Raw genomic sequence first — 12,945 nt, 5'->3', positions numbered from 1 at the left:
CATATGTAAGATATCACCCCGTGGGGTCTCAATGATCAGAAGAAAGGTGAGAAATCAGCCAAGAACTACATGACAGGAGCTGGTCGATGACCTGACCTGTAAAGAGCTGGGACCACTGTTTCCAAGGTTACTGTTGGTAATACACTAAGACGTCATGGTTTGAAATCATGCATGGCTCGAAAGTTTCCCCTGCTTAAACCAGCACATGTCTTAAGTTTGCCTATAACCATTTGGATGATGCAGAGGAGTCTTGGGAGCAAGTTTTGTAGTCAGTGTAATAGAACATTTTGGTCATAATTCCACTACCTGTGTTTGTACTATCTCAAGAACACCATCCCTACTATGAAGCATGCGGGTGGTAGCATCAAGCTTTGGGGGTGTTTTTTTGCACATGGGACAGGACGAGTGCACTGTATTAAAGAGAGGATGACTGGGGCCCTGTATTGTGAGATTTTGGGGAACAACCTACTTCCTTCAGTCAGAGGATGTAAGGTGGGCCAACATGACAATGACCCGAAACACACAGCCAAGAAAACCAAGGAGTGGCTCAGTAAGAAGCATAACAAGGTTCTAGCATGGCCTAGCCGGTCTCCAGACCTAAACCCAATAGAAAACCTTTGGAGGGAGCTCAAACTCTGTGTTTCTCAGCAACAGCCCAGAAGCCTGACTGATGGGTGGGCCAGGATCCCTCCTGCAGTGTGGGCATACCTGATGAAAAACTACAAGAAACATTTGACCTCTGTTTTTTGCAAAAAAAAAGGCTACTGTACCAAATATTAACATTCGTTTTCTCAGATGTTCAAATAGTTATTTGCAGCAGTATCACGCAAATAAATCGCTGAAAAATCAGACATTGTGAATTCTGGATTTTTCTCTTTAGTTAATCTCTCTCACAGTGGCAATGCACCTACGATAAAAAATTCAGGCCCGTCCATGATTTCTAAGTAGGAAAACTTGTATAATAGCAGGGTGTTCAAATACTTGTTTTCTTCACTGTATTTAGTCAAAATCCAATAATCTATTCCAATTCACCTCAGCCAGATAATATTGATATTTCGACACACAGTGTCTCTTGTAATGCAGTATTGATACAATAGCATCCAGTTTGGATAATGTTAGGAAATATCCACGCACTGGAAAGTACTGCTTGATTGATTCACGATTCAATACACCGTGGCTTCTGAAAAATGTTTTTAAACTTAATACATACTGCATGTGGTCGTTTTGTGAGTTGTGTTCGTTATTCCTAAATTTCATATAATATGCTGATTTTCATAGTTCTCCCAATACATCCATCATTACCAGGTTGTGGTATCTAACCTCTGCTTATTATGCCAGTTATTATCATAATACTGTACCAGGATTGAAATGTGCTAAAGTGAGAAAGCCGTGTACTTGCACAGATGGTCGTAATGAATCACATCACCATGGCTTCCTCCTTTCTGCTGCATAATCCTCATCAATTAGCTCCATTGTCAGCCAGTTTTTCTTATTGCCGATATTGAGGTCTTAACACATGACGGCAGAGAACATTGGCCTATTTCCTTCTGAACGAGGACTCACCCGTCAGGGAGGAAAAATCTTTTATTGTTAGAGGTTTGCGCTTCTCTCAGGCGTGATGATTTATTTATAAATCTGCAGGCATTGAAGGCTAAACCCTCCCGATGTGTACTGTCATGAATTAAAACCCAGTTGCATCACACTTGTTCTCACCAGTTATCACCAAAGGCACACTCAAAAGGATTGAAAAGAGCTGCATTGTGGGAAAGATGCCAAAGTGACGCTTACCTGACCGTGTCCTGCTTTTAGCCTTTGAATGGGGTTTTGTTATGACTGCGATTACTTTCACGGTATCAGTGACAGGAACTGGATCTAGCCGCATGAGATTTTCTAAAGGCAGATGTGCTTCTCTCACCAATGTTTGCAGAGACAGTGACGGGTTCACACAAAAAGAGGATGTCACAGCTCAGTAAAATAACACTATGTCACTTCCTGTGTTAACTGAAACCTCAAAATACGCTGCACTGCAGAGGCGATTGCTCTAAGACTGCAAAGGAAAGCTCAGCTTCCCCCGAAATGTCAAAAATACGTGATCAAATGTATACTGTTGTGTGTACATGTTGTTGACTAAATATGCACTCAACTTGTGTTCAGATTTAGCTTCTTACCACAGGTTACGATGCGGCTTGCTTTTCGTTCATTTGCGCTGCTTCACAGTCCTTTAAAAATTAAAGGCCTGCAACAGGAACCAATTGTCAGAGAATCGAAATATTTGAAAAATAAGGTCTTTTTTTTTCAAATTTGTAAAAAATAAAAATAAAATAAAAAAATCCAAATGAATATGTGTAATAAGTGCTCTAATATCACTAACCCTCATGGAACCTGCAGATGCATGGGTAGACTTGCATCCATCAATTTTTTTGAGGAAGTAATATCCAAATTCTGAGTTAGAGTATTAAAATAATTAAATTCTAAGTCTATCAAATGTGATACATATGACTATAAAGGGTTAAACCGTGTGGGTGCAGTGCGTCTCTAGATTTGAGATTACGTTGTTACACTACAGCGAAATGAATCACTGGTTAAAGGCTAGGTTTATCCCACGTATCGGACGTAGTGCGTCTTGGGGGAGGTCTGTGGGCAGTGGGCGGGGCTCAGCTGGCCAAGATACTCTGGTTCTGAGCACGATGATTGGATGATCTGTCTGAGGCTGAAACCCCTGTTGATTGACAGCGAAATGAGCGAATCAGTGATCTTGTCGTATAAGCAGCCGCAGGAGGTATTTTTCATATTTCATTCTGTTGCTCTGAGTCAACCGGAGACTTTCATAATCATCCTGGCGACACTTGCTTTGTTAAAAACGGGTAGTGAAAAATCAAGCTCATTTCTGGTGTTTATTTCTATTGTAGCTGCCTGTCTTTGGAGACTAGACTACTGGCACTCTAGTTTCTTTCCCTACCGAGCAGCGGGTGCCGATGAGCCCCTTCATCGTCACAAAGCACTCACAGACGGACACACTTTGAGGTTCCCCTTACTGAAAGATCAGGATTCGCCACCGAATCTGGAATACTTGCATTTGATGGGCTGAAATACTATAATGTCTGCCAACATTAAGGGCGACCATATTCTGGAAATACCAGCATCTGCCACTGCTGCACTGATACTTGTGAAAGTTGACTTGAATGGAGTGGATCGAAAATTGAGAGATTATTTTTGCAAATGTATATTTTCTTTTCATATTTGGAAAGTAATACTAAGCCATAAAGCCTAACCTGTGCACAAAACTGCCGTTGGTTCCCTTGCAATGATTAACTTTGATGACGAGAGGACGAAAAAAGGACGCTGCAGCCAGAGGAGCATTTCTGCCTGCGGATTAATTTCCTTTTATTTTGTTTTGGTCTTAAACCTTTCCCAAGATGCCATCTGAACAAGGGCGTAGGTTTGGTCTCAACATTGGTAGGGACGATATAACATATCAAGATATCCAAGGACTGATCTACAACTGAGGCAAACTAGACTTTCCCAAGACTCGAACCAAAGTACTCTCATGAAATTCTAAAGTGTGATTTCATTTCACATTTTCACATTTTTTTCTTGTGTTAGTTAATGTTCATGTTAAATATTCATGTTAAGGGACTTGACTCTGAAGCCATCGCATTGCAATACCGTAATGCACATAATGCAAACAATGATCTAAATGAGGGACGGCTTGCTTGACTTCGTTATTGCTTGTGGAGGCTGTCCTGACTGCAGTAGTTTTGCAGGTTAACAGGTTCACATAGTTTAATGTTATGCTAACTCTGATGCAGGTTGGCCTTTGCAGTAGCAAAATTAGTGGTGTTTCCCCCAACTCCACAACATTGACGTCTTTTTACACTACTTGCGGAAGCTGCTGCTGGCCAAAGAAACTTCTAATATTCCTCCCCTTCGGAATAGGGCAGAGGAGGCGGCATGTTGTCGACATGAATCCGTCGAGGCTGTGTGTGTCTGTGTGTGTTTTGGGGGTGGGGGGCGGCAGGGGCAAGTCATCCGCTTACCAAACATGCGTTTTGAGGGGGGGGATGGATTGGCACATTCAGAAAGTAAAAAGGGATAAATGTAGGTCTGAACATAATGGAAATAATTAGCTTAATAATGCTAAAGTAAATTATATTCTTACAACATATGGGAAGACAATCTAAATTATATATATAACTGAACGCGTTACAAAATTTGAACGCATTACAAAATGCAAACAAGGTTGCTTAAAAGTTGGTGGGGACAATTTGAGCATCCTGAAAAGATGGTAGTGTTATGTCTCTACCGTCCCTATGCAAACCTACGCCCTTGCATCTGAACAACATCTTGGAACCAGCTCACATCGCGTTGCTGAATTTCTACATAGCCAGCTGAATGTCCAATTATTGCTTAAAAATCCAGCCCGAGTGGAAATTACCGTTGTCACCATTCAGGTGATTCTTGCGAAGACTTACATGTGTGAAGTAACGATTTCAGTAAAACATTAAACCTGTGTCATAAATCCTCGTGTTGCAACCTTGAACCCTCGGATTGAGGCAATTGCGACGTCTCTTGCTGTTGAAAGTGAGCAGCAGCACTCCTCCTGTTGTATATTCAAATCATGGCCCTCCGCTCCGTGCGAGGGAGCGGGAATGAATTTGAATAATGTATTGCAGCGGGGGCGAGGGCGCAAGGCCTCTGAGGTCGTAAATTGTGCAGCTACATCAGCTCAGCTCGCCGGAACAGGAGGCAGTACAGGGTTGTTTATAAAATGCCCTTGGAAAAATGAGTCTAATCCCCAGCCAAAGCGTAAGCCACGGGGAGAGCATTAGATAACCCACAAGCTGCAGAGTAATGAGAGTAATGAGCGAGATGGAGAAGCGGAGCCAGCTCGGAGAGAATGCATCCATTTATTGGCTGTATGCTCTGATTGCCCGGCCCATTTGAGACAAACCGGAGCCTGACACAGTGCCGTAGTCCATTTGGTTTGATCAAAAGCAATAAGTGCTACCCACAGCCAGTAAAGGCTGTAGGCTGCCCGCAGCTAAACACCACGCACATGATATAAGACCTTCCTGTTACGCATGTTTTTTCTAGTATCACTGAAAGCATTGACTGACAATGCCAAAATGAAGACAGGTATCAGCGCTTTAATTCGGATCATTCGCTAGCATCTTGCTAGCATGTTGTTTTTAAGTACTCTACTCCATCGCCTCACGAAAACAAGTGTACCAGGCTCAAAGGCACCTCGACAGGTTTTGGAAAGCTTATCCTGTGGGGGGTCACAGCAGGGACATGAGCTTATCCCCTCTGACATAAGGTGAAAGGTGGCCTGCATGCCAGTCAGTCGCAGGGCGATTGTATAAAGCGCATTCAGTGGGAATTGTTGCCACGTGTGTGTTAATCACTACTCTACTCATCAAGCCAAATCAATACCTTACAAACTAAGCTCTACTCTCAGGTGAAGTTGTAATCCCAACCATGTACAACAATTTAGCATAGCGTGTTCAACGGCTAAAGTGTTTTTATGAATGTGTTCAAATAAATAACTACAGTAGGCTATATCAGATGGAAGAGGTTGTGAATAATATGTTGGCATGGTTTAGCTTTTCTTATTCTAGCTTAGTTTAGCTTAGCATAGCCATAGACTTCAATATCAGTTGACGGGACATGGGGCTCAGGGCTGATCCGTAGGGGGCCTATTTTCAAAAACTTAAAATTCAAATATTTTCAAATCCAAAGCCACTAGAGTCCTAAAACCAAAAGACACCTCCCTTAGGCATATACGAGTCTACATGAGCAGTGATATCAAAAAATTCAAAGTCGTTCCCTAATCAAATCCTAATTAATTATTTTTTTATATACAAGTATACAGTAACAAAACTAAAAATGGCTATGAAATTCTGAAATTTTACGCGAGATGAACAAAAATCACTAAATGCAGAGACAATCACCTATATTTTCAGGATCAATAGATTTTGCCCAAAATAGCAACTTTTTTTTTTTTTTTTAATTTAGTGCAAGATTTCAACAGCAAATAAATCACTCAATTTTCACATTAGAAACTTAATACTTGAGTAAAGCGTGCAGAATTGTCAATTTTAATAATAATAATAATTTTACTCAACATAGGCAAAATTTACATTTTTCTATATAAAATCACAAATTATTTAGGTTGAATTCCGCTCAAGCTGAACGTAAAACAGTCTAAATTTTTCATTAAAAGCAAAATATGAGCAGTTGTCGTTCATTTTACGTAAAAATTTTAAGCAAAACTTACGGTATTGTGTAATCCAACATGGCGGCCGTCACGAGACAAAAAGCTTTTTAAGTTAAAAAACTCTTGTAAATAAATGGTTAAATGGCGGAATTTCTATAGATATAAACAAAAACAGTCTAGATTCTTAGTTAAAAGCAAAAAACGGGCAGTTGTTATTCATTTTGCGTGAATATTTCAAGCCAAAGTTACACCCATTTCATCCATTGATTTTTTTTCACGTTTCCAAGTGCATGTATGGTGCTATTTAATATAATAATCACCTTGCATCCTAAACCAAGTCACTCTTGAGACACTCCTGCCTGCTTGTATGCTGTAGAACCTTGGTCCTATTTCCACCTAAATCCGACGTTAGAACGCAGCATGTGTTTGGTTTATCACAGTGAAAGCCAACTCAATGTTCTGCCTGGGTCGGCCCCCTACGGGAGGGCGTGGCGCAATGTCTGTTGGAGCTGTCTTGTCAACTGATGGTGGAGTCTATGGCATACCTTTGTTTACCTATCTTAGATATTAAAAAAGCATGAGCTTTGTGGGGAGTCGCTATGAATTTAGTCATCTGGCCATTCACAATCACCGTGAAAATATTATGACAAGTCGGCACACGCATCATACCACAAGAGATCATTTCAAAGTAGTAACTTTCTCGTAAGTAGACCAAAGTGACATCATGGTTGAGTCATGGTTTTAAAACTCATTATGTTCAACTCTGTGTCCTACGAAAGAAAAATGGAAAAATTGCTTCCTACTAGATATTTTTAGGTGCTAGTCATGCTGACCCTTTGGCGTTTCAGTATTTAAACTGACACAAACACTGCTTGTGTAATTGGAGGCTCGGTAATTAAGTGTTGTCAATGTTTCATCCACGAGAGCAAATGATGTGTGTTTGCATATCTGCACTGTTAAAAAAAAAAAAAAAACTTTCCATAAAGCATGCTGATTTAGGATTTTAAATGGACATAACTCAGATTCTTATTTAGTAACAGATTTTGCGTATTCTAATTTTATTCAATTACCACTGTAGGCTTCATAAAAATGAGCTGTATTAGCTTGAACTTGAAAAGTTTTCAGGCTGCACTTACATTTATCAGTGAACTGAATTTGAAATGCAAAGTTGAGTGAACTTTAAATGCTAAGTTTTGTGAATTTAGCCTTAATCTCACTACCGATGCCGTCAAAAGTGTGCACAGGCAGTAGTAATAATTAGCCAGACTCTTTAGCGCACTTGTCAATGCATTGTGCTCAGAGGTGGGTAGAGAAGCCGAAAAATTTACTTAAGTAAGAGTAGTGATACTTCAGATTAGTATTACTCAAGTCAAAGTCAAAGTAGTCAGCTGAAAAATGTACTCAAGCAGAAGTAAAAAAGAATTTGGTGAAAAGAATACTCAGGTAATGAGTAGCATTGTGAGTAACTGCCTACGATGTTTGAATTAAAAAAAAAATATATATATATATATTTTAAACAATTTTTTTCTCTGCAAAATTTTATCTACAGTGTATCACAAAAGTGAGTACACCCCTCTCATTTCTGCAGATATTTAAGTATACCTTTTCATGGGACAACACTGATAAAATGACACTTTGGCACATTGAAAAGTAGTCTGTGTGCAGCTTATATAATAGAGTTAATTTATTTTCCCCTCAAAATAACTCAAAATATAGCTATAAACATCTAAACCCCCTGGCAACAAAAGTGAGTCACCCCTTAGAAACGACGTACATCTCTAAATGTCCAAATGGAGTTTCAATTTGAATTGAGTTGAATTGGGCAAAAAGCCCGCCCGTCTCATCAGACCATTGGACATGGTTCCAGTAATCCATGTGCTTTGTTTACATGTCTTCAGCAAACTGTTTGCGAGCTTTCTTGTGTACCGTCTTAAGACGAGGCTTCCTACTGGGGTGACAGCCATTCACACCAATTTGATGTAGAGTAGAGTGTATGGTCCGAGCACTAACAGGCTGACCCCCCACCTCTTCAATCTCTGCAGCAATGCTGACAGCACTCCTGTAATGAGTCACATGACATTTTGGAGGGAAAATGACAAGCAGTACTCAATTTGGACATTTAGGGATGTACATAGTTCCCATGCAGTGTACTCACTTTTCTTGCCAGGGGTTTAGATATTAATGGCTATATTTTGAGTTATTTTGAGGGGAAAATAAATTAACTCTATTGTATAAGCTGCACACAGACTACTTTTCATTGTGTCAAAGTGTCATTTTGTCAGTGTTGTCCCATGAAAAGATGTACTTAAATATCTGCAGAAATGCGACGGGTCTACTCAGTTTTGTGATACACTGTACTGTATATAAACTGATATTATACTTTACTATAAACTATTACATAACCACATTAAGCTGAGAAATACGAAAAAAAAAAAAAAAAAAAAAATTAAAAATCATTGTTCCAACGAGAGAAAAAAAATTACTTAACTGAAGCATCATTCATCCAAAGAGCAAGAGTGCCCTCCAGTGGATAAAACACTTCCTAATATGAAATTAAATTAAATTAATATGAAATTAAAAGGATCATATTTCCGGTTTTCCATGGTCAATCGGTGCAAAATAAAAACTGGGAAAGTGTTTAAAATCCACGCTTTAGAGTCATGTTGACAGCAGCGCTCTATGTCAAATACTTAATTTTTAAAGGTGCTTTGAAGATGCCATTTGATTGAGCAGGCCGGCGTGATAAAAAAAACGGCAAGCTTGAGTCTGATTGGTGTAATGGAGTCATGTGATTATTGTTGCGACGTCTCATTGGTGAAACTGCTAGAGCCATTGTTGGCATCATTTCTGGCAAAAAAAAAGAGTAAAATGTAGACTGAAGAGGAAAAATGTTACGACTAGTGTAACCCAAAGTAGTGGCATAAGAGTAGTGTTTCTTCTTCACATATCTACTCAAGTAAAAGTAAAAAGTATGGCTTAGTAAAACTACTCTTAGAAGTCCATATTTCTCAAAAAGTTACTCAAGTAAATGTAAAGGAGTAAATATAACATGTTACTACCCACCTCTGATTGTGCTGTCATTGTAGTAACCCCAGGTTTGAATACCCTTTTGGCTCATTTATTGTAAATGTACTTAAACCTATAACCAGATTGTTTAAACATTTGTGTTCAGGCTACTTAAAATGTTTAGGTATTCCAGCATAACCTAAAAAATTCAAATGGAATACGTCAACTTGAACATTTTTTTCAGTGTGATGTGAATATATCATTTGTTAACATTTGAGAGCAGTGTTCAAATCTCAGCATTTACTTTCCATTTTCTACCTATGTTTGAACATAGTCATGCTTGTTGCGTTAAATGCACTCTTAAATTGCCCTTGGGTGTAAGAATGAATGCTCTTTTGTCGACAATATTTTTTCCTGGGATTGACTCGTTACCAATCTAAGGTCTAGTGCGCCTTTTAGACCTTGTTCTGAATGACAGCCATAATCTGATTTTTTTAGCCCACCCAGATTGAAACTGGATGGCTCTTTTGTAGTCTCAACAGTCATAAAGCAGAGACATCTGATTTTTCGTGAGACGGATTCAAACCACATATGTATGGGTGATAGTTTCATATCAGATACGGAAAAGGAGTTTCCCAGTCTGAACGGTCCAGATGGGTTTTGACTGTCCGTGACATCACTCGATGCTGCCTGACACTTTCGTTGCCGCAGCAACCTGTCTTTTCTCAATAATGTGGCCCAGTCTGAATAGGCCCAGATCTGATTTGGACACTTGTTAAAAATAGTGTGAACAGTCAGCCCTGAAAATCAGATTTGAGGAGGAATCCAATTGGAATCAGATACAGTGTTGTTAATCTTGCTTTAAAAAAGTAATTAATTACAGTTACAAATTACTTCTCCCAAAAAGTACCCTATTTTTGGACTATAAGTCGCACCTGAGTATAAGTCGCACCAGCCATAAAATGCCCAACAAAGAGGAAAAAAAACATATATAAGTCGCACTGTAGTATAAATTGCATTTTGGGGGGAAATTTACTCGATACAATCCAAAACATAGAACAGATATTTCCTCTTGAAAGACAATTTAAGATAAAATACAATAGAGAACAACATGCTGAATAAGTGTACAGTATGATAATGTTACATGAACAACAAAATACGATCGTGGCCGATATGTTAACATAACATAGCTATTAAGAGTTATTCAGATAACTATAGCATAAATACATGCTAACAAGTTTACCAAACGATCAGTGTCACTCCAAAACACCAAAATAACATGTGAAATGATATAATAATGTGTTAAAAATTTTCACACATAAGTCGCTCCAGAGTATAAGTCGCACCTTCAACCAAACTATGAAAAAAACTGCGACTTATAGTAAAAAAAAAATACGGTAATTGAGTTAGTAACTCAGTGACCTGAATGTTAGAGTAATTGGTTAGTTGGCAAAGTAATTGGTGTTACCTTAGATGTTTTTTTTTTCATTCAAACCCCCCCCCCAAAAAAACATAGTATCCTTTGCTATGTTTGGAAGTCATTTTACTTTGTGAATCAAACGTGAAAGTTGTTAAAATTGCTCTTGTTATTGCATTAATTCCCTTTTGTCTATTTTCGACATGTGAAAGTTTTAAAACTGTTTCATCATTTAAAGATAGATTCGAGTCAAGATTTTTCTGATTAAGAGTATATTTGATAAAAAGTTACTAAAGTTTGCTAGGAAGGTTTTCTACAGTACAGCCTTCCTGAGAAGTCGACTGCTTTAAGATGGCGGCTGTTTACTAATACTGGCGAGTCTATCATTTCACATCTAGTTCTCTATACATGTGCTAACGCCGGCGTGTCTGTCATTTCGCATCTGGTTTTATATACATGTGATATCTACCCGTAGCATCATGTGGGCGTAGTTTGTAGGCTATCGGCTACAGTCAGGTATTATTGGAGCCATCTAGCATCGCGTTTGCAACGCCGTCACAACTCCTTTCCCTCCTCCCCACTCCCACTCTGCCCTCTTGCGTCCATGATTCTGTGTGACTCAGACTTTTCTTGCGTCATTCAACCAACGTAGTAACGCGTAGTAACGCATAGTAACGCACGCCTTTTACATCCTCAGTAACGGTAACAGCATTGCCAAGATGAGAAAAGCAATTAATTAGATTACTCACTACACTTACACACTTAGTAATGCCGTTATACTCTAACGCCGTTATTATCAACACTGATCAGATATGCTGGCAGTCTGATCGCAGCATTAGCATACATTGTCGTCTGCATAGGCTCCAGTTCTCCTTGACCCTTATGTGGAAAAGTCGCAGAGCTTACATAACCATAGGCATATTTGCATATTTCAGTTTGAATTATAACAATAAATAGAACAGAACAATCACTTGCAACTGGATAGTGAAAAAGCTTCCTTCATTTCTCATTAGCAGAAAAGTAGACTTGTTTTGCCAAAAGTAAAAATGAGGGAGATATACGTTTGTGTGTCTTTGATGTTTTAAGGACAGGTGAGATGCAGAGCTTGCTGTTTGCTTTGTTATTAGTGTTCTTGCATGCATCCCCCAACCCTTTTCTTGTGGAAGCCCACCCCATAAAGCCTGGGTGACGGAGCAGGTAATATGGGGCCCTGAAAGCAATGAGTCAGCACTTTAGCCTCCATTTAATTTCACTGGAATGCTGCACCAACACACACATGCCCCTCCCCCTACTGCACACACTTCTTCCCTTACCCCTTCTGTCTCCTCATACCTCCTCTCCTCTCTGCAGCAGACTTAACCCCTTCCTGCCTCTTGTACACTATATCAAAAGCATAACTGAGTTTAAACCCTTTATAACGCACTCATTTAAGTGATCCGCTGGTATTGACGGCGCTAGACGTCTAATACATTATGACTGGGAGAGGGTCGCAGCAGATGATCACTCAGTTAACACATTGGCTGCCATTAATGGCGCTAGACGTCCAATGTAACGTTGGTTCATTAGCCCATCCAGTCAAAATAGATTACACGTCGTTGGCACTGATGTATATGCATTCACAGCAAGTCCTCTCGGTTTAAATAAATTGAACGGCTACTGATGACAATGGCATACTGATACTATAAACTATATACTACATAATTTATACTATAGAAAAATACTTGATACTATAAAAAAACAACAACAAAACTGAAGTTTCATTTAGGGCCGTTGCCAGTGTGTATTTCGATTTTCATTCTGTTTGATTAAAATATAATGATACACTATAATAATAATTGCTAATATTTACCGTAATTTCTGGACTATTAGATGCACCTGATTACAAGTCGCCACCCACCAAATTGGACAGGAAAACGGCATTTGTTCATAGATAAGCCGCAGTGGACTATAAGCCGCAGCTGCCCTCACTGTTTTTTGTGATATTTACATCAAAAGATGTTAACGGGGAACACTTTATTTGACAGTGGCATCAAAGGAATATCATGAGACCAATTTCACAACCATGAAGCTTCATTGCTTCAAGAAGCTTCATTTAGCCACCACTGCTCACTTGGGGGAGACATTCAACCTCTGCTGCCGCCTGCTGTCAGCATTATTGTCACCCAACATGCCTCCTAGCATTCATAGCAGCCCTACAGATGTAAATAACAATCAAAATTCATGTTCCGTTCTAATTATTTCTTCAGTTACTGTTCCAGTTGTTTCATTAATTGCTAGTTATGGTATTTTGGGAACACAGTTAACA

Source organism: Corythoichthys intestinalis, chromosome 10 (genome assembly GCF_030265065.1).
Source record: "Corythoichthys intestinalis isolate RoL2023-P3 chromosome 10, ASM3026506v1, whole genome shotgun sequence".
NCBI lineage: Eukaryota > Metazoa > Chordata > Actinopteri > Syngnathiformes > Syngnathidae > Corythoichthys > Corythoichthys intestinalis.
The sequence above is the reverse complement of the archived record's forward strand: the minus strand, read 5'-3'. Positions refer to the sequence as shown.